Below are 12,779 nucleotides of genomic sequence, written 5' to 3' on the forward strand. Positions count from 1 at the left end.
CGATGTGTGGTAAGGGAAAATTATCTTTGGGGCTCGCCCTATTAATGTCCCTATAATCCACACATACCCTGATCCGACCATCCTTCTTTGGTACAACTACGACATTTGCCAACCATTCAGTATACCTCGTCACCTCAATGAACCCTACACTAAGTTGCTTGGCAATCTCCTCTTTTACCATCAGAGCCCAATCCGGACGCATGCGCCGAATCTTTTGTTGGAATGGCTTTGCATCAGAGAAAAGAGGGAGATCATGTTGAACTATGCTGGCATCAATACCGGGCATATCGGCGTATGACCAAGCAAACACCTCCTCAAATTCTTTTAAGAGCTCGATTAATTGGGTTGTCTCTTGCTCATCAAGGGACATGCCAAGTCTAACCTCCCGGGGATCATGTTCTAACCCCAAATTTATCAATCTGAAATCCTCACAGACAGGTTTGGCCTTCTTTTCCTTTAAAGCTTTTAATGATTTAAGAAATTCAGGCGATGGGTCATCGCAACATTCATCATCAGGAGATGGAGGGGATAGGGAAGAGGAAGAAGCAATATACTCAGAAGAATTCATTTCATTAATAACTGGGACAATTACATCAGACTTAGCTCCGACTGGAACCGACACTGCATAAGTGGAAATACCTTCTCCGACATGGAGAGAAACAGAAGGAGAAACAACTAGTGGACTGCCTACAAACTTAAAGGACTTAGGCCCAGACATGGCCGACTCTTCAGATACAAATTTCAGCTCCTCAGGGTAAACAAACTCATCCAAACAGCTCCAGTTAGGAATGACGCCCTCAGCACGATGAATCAACAAGTGGGGTGAAGGTGCCTCAGATTCATTGGTCCCACCAATCATCATGATCTCCTCATCGAAGAGATTGCTAACATCTAGGTCTTCCTCTGTGTGTCCCTGTTGGACCTGTTCAAACTGCTTCAGTGAGTAATGTTCTAACTCTGCCCAATCAATCGCGCAATCAAAGAAGATCTCAAAGCCTGGTAGCCTCTCCCCTGAAAACACATCTAACCATGGTTCTGGGAATCCGCAATAGAAGAAATCCTACCCTTCCTTGATGAAATAACCATTCAGAGTTTTGAAATAGGGAGTCATATTGACGGTCTTAGATCCATCTTCCATGTTGTTCCACTTTGAAACCTTCACTAGCCCATACTTGACAGTCTCGTTCTGCTGATAACCTGCCTCTGTTGCCTTTCCTTCAGAACTTTCCCCATTGCTAAGCATATGGATCAAATTCTTCCCCTCATTCTTGTATTTCAACCCTTCATATCTCTTGAAATTTCTGTCATATTTTTGCTTCTTGGCTGCTATCTTTTGTTGGTCCTCCTCTGTCATAACATAACCAAGGCCAAAGCGTTGTGTGTTCACATTCAGAGATAAAATATCTGGGTCACCCTGTTGTCGCACCCCTAGGCCCATGCCTGGAAAATACTTCATTTTAAGAAGCATGTTGGTTACTCCGGGGTTGGTGATGTTAAACTCTGTCAAAGCAAATCTCTCTCCCGGTGAACTAGGCCCCAAAGTTGCATTGATACTGCCCAACTCAAAACCTCCCAAACAAACTTCAGATGTCTCACCATTGTTACTTTCCCCCACATCAACGGATGCCATCATGCTGACCAAGTCAGGATCTGCCAAGACAGTGATCACCTGCCCTTTGAACAAAAATTTTATCTTTTGGTGAAGGGAAGAGGAAACTGCCCCAGCCTTGTGTAACCATGGACGGCCTAAAATCATATTGAAAGACGCGGGAATATCGATAACTTGGAAGTCTACCTCGAATTCTGCCGGTCCAACTACTATCACCACAGTGAAAATTCCCAACACGCTCCTCCTGGTGTTGTCATAAGCTCGAACACATTGACTAGATGGCTTCATCTCGGCTTCATCAAATCCCAAATGTTTAAAGGTCCTGAGAGGGAAAACATTCAACGCCGACCCATTGTCTACCAATACTTGGGGAATTCGACATCCTCTGCAATCAATGGTTATGTGTAAAGCCCTTGTGTGGTTCGAACCTTCAAGAGGGAGATCGGCATCTGCAAACATCAATGAGTTCACTGCGTACGCGGCTCCTACTAGGCTCGCTAGTTGCGCCGAATCGGTCCCAATTGGAACTTGGATGCTTGCCAGAGATTTCAACACTGCTTCCCTGTGGGTAGGAGAGGCCATGAGCAAGCCCCAAATAGATATATTTGCTTGGGTCTTCTGCAACTGCCTCAATACTTGATTCTCCGGTTCAATCAACTTATTGTTCAGTCCCTGATCTTTTGGCCTTGCTGGTGGTTCTGTGAGTCCTGCTGCCTTGTAGTTCTTCCCACTCCGAGTTTCTGCTATTATCTCACCCGGAATGTAGAACTCTACCTCGTCGTCAGACTCCGCAAACCTTTGCTTTGCCTGCAACCCTTCCCCAGGGATAATGATATCATAATCCTCATTAGCTTCATGTTTGACTGCATTTAGTTCCAAGCCAAGGTTTGGTGTGTAAGTCTCAAAATCAGATTCATCATACAAGCCATTGATCTCATCTTCCTTCAACTCTGACTCTACAGGCTCCTTCAAACTAGAAGTGACAACATCAGCCAGAAGGGGGAAAGTAAACCCGCCAAGATCTCCAACGCTGGTCGCCTCTGCTTGGCTACTCTTCACTGATAGAAAAATGATGAGGGAAGTCGGGTCAAAATTTCCTAAATCTTCCTGCAAGGCGTTAACTGTTCGATGCTGAGGAAGGGGATTTGTGGCAACATTGGGTCGTTTGACCCGGATTTCAAACTTCTTTGCATCAAGCAGATCTTGGATTGCCTCCTGCAACTTGTAACATCTATCTGTTGCGTGACCTTGCTGAGAATGGTAGTCACAAAACAGGTTTGGATTGAACCAATCAGGTTTCCGCTCAGGTAAGGGCCTAGGCTCTGGCTTGACTATAAGACCGGCCTGAAGCAAACGATTCAAAACTGAACTCAAAGAAGTCCCCAAGTCAGTGAACTGCCTTCGAGGACGACGGGGAGTGGGGGTTGCATCTTGCTCAATCACAAATGGCGTTGACGGAGTAGGCAAGGCCGACGTTGTGGGAAGAATCGCCATCGTGGCATTAGACCCCGAATTCCTCTGTTGGGTAGGAGGTTTTCTGCTGCTACTAGCCTCCTTAGCAAGTTTGCTATACTTGGGGAGCTCTTCTTGGGTGAGGGCATCTTCGACCTACTGGGCTGCCATTCTGAGTCCCTCAAATGTCAATATTGCCTGGCCAAACAACACATCCTTGTAGGGACCACACACCGACCTCATGATCATGGCAATCTGATCTCGCTCACTTGGTCGATCCCTCATCATGGATGCTTTGTCACGGAAACGCCTCAAATACTCGGTGAACCCTTCATTCGGCATTTGCCTTGTCGTTTCCAATTCTCTTCTTGTTAATTCCACTTCAGTATTATAGCCATACTGTTTGGTGAAAGCTCTCATAATGTCCTCCCAAGTGGGAGAGGATGCCTTGTCTAAAGACATAAGCCAATGGTGAGCCGCACCGGTTAGAGAGAATTGAAAAGCTTGCCCCAACATTTCATCTGTGAACCTCTTTATCCTCAACTGTCCAATGAAAGACTTCAAGTGGGTACGGGGATCCCCGGTTCCATCGAACTTGTCACACGTCCACTTGAACCTTTTTGGCAAGATTGCCTGGGGAAAAAAGCATAGCCCCTCAGTATCAAAAATTTGGTCTTCTGCCCCTTTCATATTCCTTATAATGTGCTCCAAACGGTTGACCTGATCCTTCAATTCCTTTTTCTCTTGATCCTCAACTGCCCTGGCGGTAGGAGCATTGACAAAGAAGTCATACTCATCCTCGGCCGGGTAGGGAGGTTGGGGAACCAACCTAGGAGTTTGAGGGCGACTCCGTTGATCCGGAACCTCTTCCCTTGGTGTGACCATATGTGTGCGTACCACCTCCGTGAGGTTGGCCATCATTTCCTCTAGCCTGGCCATTCGACCATCCATGTTATCCAAAGGTGGTTGTGGAGGGACGCCTGCCATCGAGAACCACTGAATGATGGTCCCGAGAGGTTGCTAGGACAATCCCAACTAAGTGGGATGAACGAGAAAGGCTGATTGTGGTAAGATGTTGGTGGCACTGACTGGTACCGGAAAAGGGAAAATATAGACGGTGAGATAGCAACACACAACACTCTCCTACTTGAACACAAGACTAACCAAACATACACAAGCAAGGACGACCGGACCAAACAAGAGTTAGCTCAAATGAGAGTGGCATCAACTTAGCGGCATACTTAAAGAAGTGTGCCTAAGTTAAAGAGACTCTCAAGTGATGGATCAAGCAAAGGTGGTTCTTGTAAGAACACTTATGTAGGCGACTCTACACTGAATCAATCACCAAAAACCGTGGTGGACAAATATGGGTCCACCGTTAACATCGAGATAGCATGTGTGAAACCTTTACCAAGTTGAGACTTATACCACATCGGACTGGTGGTGTTAGCATATAGCCACGGTACCAATCATACGGTGCAGTTGTAAGAATCAACAACTGGTGTAGTTACTAACACTAGCACCTTTAATGTTAATGATAAATCCAATCCTTTCATTGGTGGATGGTAGATTGAGACGGGCAAAAAATGACTACAAGGGGTTCCCACATGAACCGCAAAAAATATTACATTAGTTGTGTTGATCCTAGTCATTGGTTCTATATCCAAGTACATGATGCATGTTGGCTAGGTTTAGGACCGGAAAGGCTACCTTGACAGGACCGATATACCTATCACCCGTATACATGGAATGAATCAGAGGCACGTGGTCCCTTTGATATACCAATAGGGGAATAGCTCGAGCATATCGAACTCAGAGTGTTAACCGATTACGTCTCTTTGGGCACACTTAAATGTGTGTGATCTCCCTCAAGCACGCAAGGTAACACCCTCGTCGATAAGTTCCGTATTCCAAACCTAAATGGTACAGTATCAAGGGGTGTGATGTAACTGGGGGCGGCCCAAACATATGTAAGGGACCCTGACAGCTACACCACGGGGGTGAATAAGGGTAAGGCATGCTGTGCTCAATGCAAGAAGTGTATGCAAGAGATGAAAAGTGAAAAATAACATGTCAATATACCACAATAAGGTACAAACAAAGCTATACAAACAATGGTCAATCAAGAGTCTGACGTCCCCAGTGGAGTCGCTACTGTAGGTACCATGGACCTCCGCGCCGCGCGGGATCGCGATACGGCACGTAGCGCGTGTGAACACGCTAGGGTTCGACCCTAATGAGATGAGATGGTATCCCCTGGTCATCAAATGCAAAGGGGGGATGCACATTATGGGTAAAAGGAGTCGCCACCTAGAAAGGGTCTAGGACCCATAAATGTCTCCTCCAATCAAGGGAGAGAGACTAATGACTCTGATGGATAAGGTTGGTTTGCACCAAGATTCTAGACAAGTGTCAAGTGACAAACTGGGAAGGTGTTAGGCACCCAGTCTGCCCGACCCTAAGGCCGGTCTCTTTTTGTTTGACCAAAGTTTGTTTGTACCCTACTAACTAGTCCTAAATCTAGGTCACTAAAAACCCTAAACTAGGTATCTAAGCATGACATGTGAAAACCCTAAACCAAGTGTCTAAATTATGCTAGCTAGGTTATGATGCAAATAATGAAATGATTACGCTGATTAAAATTAAAAATCCTAAATGATTTAATTAATATATTATGAGTCTTAGATTAAACTAATTAAATAAGCCTAAACCTAGGATTAGTTTAGCAACTTATGAAACCCTAAATTAAACTAATTCAATTAATTGAGCCTGACCTAGATGGATGATTAATGAATTTATGAAATCCTAAATTGAATTAATTAAAGTGATTAAACCCAATCCCTAATAATTTGTGAAATAAATTATTGCAATCCTACTTAATCTAATTGGTAAAAATATTTTTAAATTAAATGGGGCCTAATTAAATTAGAAAAGTTAAATGGACTAATTACATTAAATGAATGCATTTTTTCTAATCTACCTAATCTAGTATAGGAGGATTAAACTAAACCTAAGGTTTAATTAAATTAATTATGAAACCTAATTGGACCAATTATGTCTACTTTAAGCTAATCCTAAGATGAGTTAAACATTTTTCAAAACCCTAGTTAATCTAATGAGAAGAGAATCTTTTAACTAATTAATCTAGTTAATTATCCTACATTAAATAACTAATTAATTGATTGATTAAAATAAACAAACCCCTAGAGGGAAAAAGATTGGTAATTACACAAGTTTAATAAATTGAATTGAATGAAGAAATCAAATGCAATGAGTTAAAAAGCTAAATTAACAAACCACAATTAAATAAACAACAGTTGAAATGACTAATTATATTAACTAAGTTACTTTAATTAATCTAAATTAGTACTACACTAATGCAAGTGAATGTTGGAGTACAAAAGATAAGAGATAATAGGAAAACCCAAATCCCCAATACGCACCTAATGCTACGAGCCGGTTTGGGGGGCCAGCCACGCCCGTCCTAAACTAAACACGCCCTAAACTACGTCCCATATATTATTAAGGGATAAAAGAAAACAAAAAAAAGAAAATCATGTCAAAGATCCTTATCCGATGTTGGCAAAAAGAAAAAATAGATTCAAGTACGGTCTGATCACCACAAATCTCAAACCCAACAAAGAAAAGAGAGCATAGTGAGTTTTTCTTCTTGTATCTCCTATTATAAAATATATATACCTCCCTTTACTCTCTTCCATAAACAATATGAGATTAAACATTCCCTACTGTTCTGCTTTAAACAAAAAGCAATATCAAGCAGATCAATGGTTCAGACCTTGTGGACAATAAAAACAAGGGAAGTTAATACTGGTGTTTTGAAACTCATTTAATACAACTCCACAAATCAAATATTAAGTACTTCACATAACAGGACAAAGAGGGAGCTTCAAAAGAGATTGTTCCGCTAGGGAGAGCCAGGAACTCTCAACATATTGGGGATCTGTGGATTTTGTGCAAATGGACAGGGGCAGCAGCAGGGAAGGAAAAGAGAAGAAGAGAAGAAGAAGAAGAAAAGAAGAAGGAGGTGCAGGCTCGGATTTGGTTTCAGCAGCAGGGAAGGAGAAAAGAAAAAGAAGGTGAGAAGAAGAAGAAGAAAAGAAGAAGGAGGTGCAGGCTCGGTTAGGTTTCAGCCAGCAGGGAAGGATATTTTCACAGAGAATAAAATCCAGATTTAAAAGAAATCAAAATAAACAAAATCAGATGGTCAAACAATGTTGGGAACTGGGATCGAGTTCAACAAATCAATAATAGAACAACTACTGAAAATCAGGGATCAATCTACTGGTTAAATCAGCAAATAGAAGGTAATCTTAGTCGATCTAGGATAGGGGGGAAAAAGTAACTTCACAGACCAAAACAGAAATCAGAATGTAGAGATCTAAGAAAAAAAAAAATCGATTACAGTATACGAATTAATAATCAACAAACAGAATGGCAGCAGTACTAGATTGATTGTAAATCAGAAACTCAGATTTAACAAATGAAGGGAGAAAGGAGTAGTTGCAGGTTTGGTTAGGAGGAAAGAAAAGAAGAAAAGAAGAGAAGAAGAAGAAGAAAAGAAGAAGAAAAAGGGAGTTCGGGTTCGGCTGGAGAAAGAAAGAAAAGAAAACAAGAAGAAAAAGAAAAAGAGGAGAGGAGGGTTAGGTGCGGCTGCAGGAGAAAAAACGAAAGTAAAGAAGCAGAAGAGAGGAGGGTTAAGTTGTATGAAAGATTCTGATCCGAGGGTCCAAATTGAAAGAACAAAAAGTAACTTAAAAAAAACTAAACCAAATAAAGATAAACATGTAAAACAAAAAAAAACAATTAAATTTAACTAAACTAAAAGAATCAATTAAACATGAATATCTTTAATTGGACCGGAATAAATCAATTTACATCTAATAAACCGTATTGAACCAAATTGAGACTAATTAAGCATAATTAATCTAAATAAATCAATGATTAATAAATTAGGAATTAATTTATTAATTAAACTAATTCCAAATCACTATTGGGAGGAAAAAAAAAATATCTTAAACCGGCTTTAATCAAAAAACAAGGGGAGATAACCCTTGTGCTTTAAGCCCCGAATCAAACCGAACCGGACAAGATCTTCCGGCTCAAGGAAGGATTAATGTATTAAACTTTTAAACTTGGAGAATGTTTGATTTTAGAGAGGGAATTAACAAAAACCATATTCCTTCTCCCAAATCCTTTTTTAATTTTTCTCCTCCCTTTTTTGGAAGAGGGGAAGGGCTATTCTTATAGCCTTGGGACTTGGGACAATTCTCTCAAATTTCCGATGTGGGACTAAAAAACTAGAGATAATTGTCCCAAAAGGATTACTTTTGGACAAAGGGGTTTGGGCACCACGTGGCACCCTTTGGTTGCTCGGAATGGAATCTGATACCGAACTTTGGATTCAACTTTCGGGGGTCATATCTTTCAAACCGTTTGTCGGAATTCGACGTGTAATATATCGTTAGAAAGCTCAGTCCGAGCACTATCCAATGATGTGAGATACGATTGTAGTCTCATCGAGAACCTTTACGAAAATACGCATATAGTAGGGATCCGGATCATATAATGAAAGAGAGAATCGGGCGTCGATTAGCATAGTTCTCACATCAAAGTGTAATGTCCGACTTGAGGGGACAAACAACAATAATCCACAACATCAAATTCTAATTTTTTTGAAAAATTTTTCTCTTGAAAGTTTATAGGAAAATATGGTCATTTTCTACTCTAAGTTTGAAAATTCTCCAAGTCTAAAATATCCAACATGTAATCCTTCATATTGTCATCATTGCCGGGGGGTGACAAAATTCGGTGTCTACATATAGATGAAGCCAACTTTGTGTTAGGAATTAAGATCATTAGGAATCGCTTTATGAATCTTCTTAGTTTGTCTCAAGAGACTTACATAAAGAAGATCATTGAACGATTCCACATGGACAAGTCTAAACCCATTAACACTCCCAAGGACAAGGCCTGTGCTTTAAGCCTTGACCAGTGCCCTAAAACTGATGAGGAGAAGAATCAAATGTCCAAAGTATCCTATGTTGCTACAATAGGTAGTCTGATGTAAGCAATGTGCACACTTCGCAGTTGGCATGGTTTGTCGTTACCACACTAATCTAGGACTACACCATTGGTAGGCATTGAAAAGAATCTTTTGATACCTTAATGGGACCACTAATCTCACCCTCATCTACAATGGTTTGAATTTGAGATTGAGAGCCTACAGTGATATTGACTAGGCTAATGACAGAGATGAGCTCAAATCGACTTTGAGATATGCATTTGTCCTACGAGGTGGGGCTGTATCTTGGAGTATCAAGAAGCAAACCTGCATCACCCTATCAATGATAGAGTCCGAGTACATTGCGTGCTTGACGGACATTCAGGAGGCCATTTGGCTAAGGAGGTCCCTACAATGCCTTGGCCTTACTACCCATTCAGGAGATGCGATGCTTGTACACTGTGATAGTACGACAACTTTGGCATTCGCTAAAGACCCCAAGTTTCATAGAAAAACCAAAACACATAGACATTAGATATCACTACATTCAAAAAATGATTGCACAAGGGGAAGTTGTCTTGAAGCATATCTCCATGAGTAGCATGGTGGTTGATCCATTAACTAACCCTATTGCTTAGGACATTTTACTTACTCATGTTAGGAATCTGGGACTTTGACGTGGATGATTTGTATTTTGAGTTTTGACATTTTCTTTAGAAATTATTGTTATCACTATTTGATTTATATATGAGACAAATAATTCTTTAGGATGATTTACGAGTATACACATTTTATTTTGTGAATATATCACCAGGTTTGAATCGACCCAATCACTCTGGTGATTCACCTTGGCACTTGGAAACAACGAGCAAGATGAGCCAAATTCACCTCGGCACTTAAAGATAGTGAGTGAAATGAATAAACAGCTTTTTAGCTAAGTGATGCCTTAGTTAGAGCTAATATGAGACATTTCTATAGTCGAACATAGAGATCTCACATCTTAGTGTAACCTACTTACAGCTGAGTGTGAGAATTCAGGCAGGCGCCCCATGTGGTGACTGGGCTTATTGACTCAAGTTAGGTGCTTGAAAGTGTGACTAAACCCAAACTCGTATAATGTTCTTTCTATTTTATGAGTGACATGCCCATCTTAGTGGGAGTTACTCCATAGCATACATTTCATACTGTATATGCTTTATTACGACCGTTTATGAGAGTGACTGAATGGATCTCTTCTTCGTCACTGTGTGAGCCACTTGGATTAAACTGAGTTGATCCTATGGATACCCTCTACCTGAGACCATGTCATGAATAGGATGCCCAATGATGCTACTTTTACGTGCTTCTTAAGATCATAGATGATGCAGTCCAATGGGTCAATATTGGAAAAGCAGTTGGGAATAGTCTGATTGACATGTGGGCTTAGGGAAAACTATTCAAAATTGTACCCTTATTTTTTGGCTCATTACCTGGAGGACTTGTCATTTGTGTTTCAACGTAGTCATGAGCACATTGCATGTTTTAAGGTTAGCACCGCTCATTATGAAGGATTGATAGTGCTAGATTTGGTGTAATTTGATTGTTTAGGATTGAGACTGCTAGATTGTAAGCCATAGGAGGCTTATGGAAGTTTTTAGAGCCACAGAAAGAACCTCCATATGGTCTTTATTGACCTGGAGAAGGCATATGACAGAGTACCAAGAGAGCTAATTTGGCAGGTCCCAGAGAAGAGAAGGGGTAAGATTAATTATGTAGATATAATTAAGGACATGTATGAGGGAGTGGTGACGAGTGTCAAAATGACAGAGGGGCAATGTAACGAATTCCCAATCACAATTGGGTTACACCAAGGATTTTCTCTAAGTCCTTATTTGTTTGCACTCATTATGGATGATCTTACCAGACAGATCCAAGACTCGGATCTGTGGTGTATGCTATTTGCTTATGATATTGGGCTGATAGATGAAACTGTGAATGAGATTAATACTAAACTGGAGCTATAGAGATCAAGCTTGGAATCAAAAGGTTTTAGGTTAAGTAAAACAAAGACTAAATATATGATGTGCCCCTTCAGTCAATCTAGAGGAGGAGAGGGATTGGTAACTAGGGGAATATGAACTACCCCGGAGGGATTACTTTAAATACTTGGGGTCTATCATTGACAAAGAGGGAGATATAGAGGATGATGTTTCTCATAGGATTAAAGGGGGCTGGATGAAGTGGCGAGGTGCGATGGGAGTGTTATATGACAAAAGAATACCTATTAAACTTAAGGGAAAATTTTACAGGATAGTTATACCACCAGCCATTATGTATGGAGCGGAATGTTGGGCAGTCAATAAGAGTACTTTGAATAAACTGAGTGTAGCGGAGATGAGGATGTTGAGAGGCTTGTGCGGCAAGACCAGGAGAGATAGGGTAAGGAATAAACGTATTAGAAATGATTTAGGGGTTGCACCAATCCAAGACAAACTCCTTGAGAGCCGATTGAGGTGGTAAGGCCATGTCCAACGGAGACCTATGGAGGCCCCAATAAAAAAGAGTGACCAGATTCACTTGGAGGGAGCTAGAAAACGAAGGGGCAGGCCTAAGATGACTATTAACAAAGTACTCCGAAAAGATATGCAAAGTGTAGGGCTTGACCCTAGTATGACTTCGGATAGAGTTGGGTGGAGGACAAGGACCCGTGTTGCTGACCCCCTATAGGGGATGTTTCCATGATACATCTTTCTATGCTATTGTACCTTCTTTTATTATCCCCATGTTTATTCTTTTTAACCTATCCTTTATGCTTCTTTACTTTTTATTTCCCATACTGGATCCATATAGCGGACCCCATTCAGTTGGGATAAGGTTATAATTGTTGTTGTACCCGAGATTATTTATGAGTGATGTGTTATGTTGGTTAGATGGAAGCTTGATATAACACTCCTACATTTGTAATATCTTGTTAAGTCACACGCTCCTTTCCTGTATGATGAAACACCTATAATAGAGAGACTTCTAGAATGAACTATTAAATATGTCCGCCCTACGTGGGCGAGTGGAAGATGTTAATTGAACTGGGTCAGACTGAGTCCTGACTCGGTTCCTTAGTGGGTCACCCACTTGGGATAATCATAGACCTACTAGGATTAGGAGCCCTAGCTGGCCAATTCTCTATAAATAAGAGAGTTTTGGTCACAAAGCAAAACAAGAGTTTCTAACCTAATCTCAAGCTCTCTCTCTCCCTAGTCTCTTCGCTACTAAGAGAGAGTGTCTCCAAGGATCTCCATTACAATCCTTAGATTTGGAGGGTAGATCATTTCCTAACTAGCTGCAATCCTTTGTTCATCGTTGTTCGTGCAGATCAACGCGTACCACAACCAAATCCATTCCATTGCGTGGAAAGCTACATCAAGATAATTATTGATCTTCTGTTTGTCTTTCTATTCTACAATATCAAAGACTCATGGGATCCAAGAGCACAAAATGCACCCTATCCTTTAATAGAATAAAAATTATACTATTTTTAAAGCTAAGGGAAGAATACTGTAGAATGGAGGAAGGGAAAAGGATAAGGAGAGGAAATAACCATAGTTCCCACAAAAGCCAAAAGAAAAGGAAAAAGTAGCTAATCATGTGATAAAGCGTAAGTGAGAAGATACACAAAAAAGAAGGGGGGAGGTGAGATAAGGAGAAGGTGAATTTTTTTTT

Source organism: Macadamia integrifolia, unplaced genomic scaffold, assembly GCF_013358625.1.
Source record: "Macadamia integrifolia cultivar HAES 741 unplaced genomic scaffold, SCU_Mint_v3 scaffold462, whole genome shotgun sequence".
Lineage (NCBI taxonomy): Eukaryota > Viridiplantae > Streptophyta > Magnoliopsida > Proteales > Proteaceae > Macadamia > Macadamia integrifolia.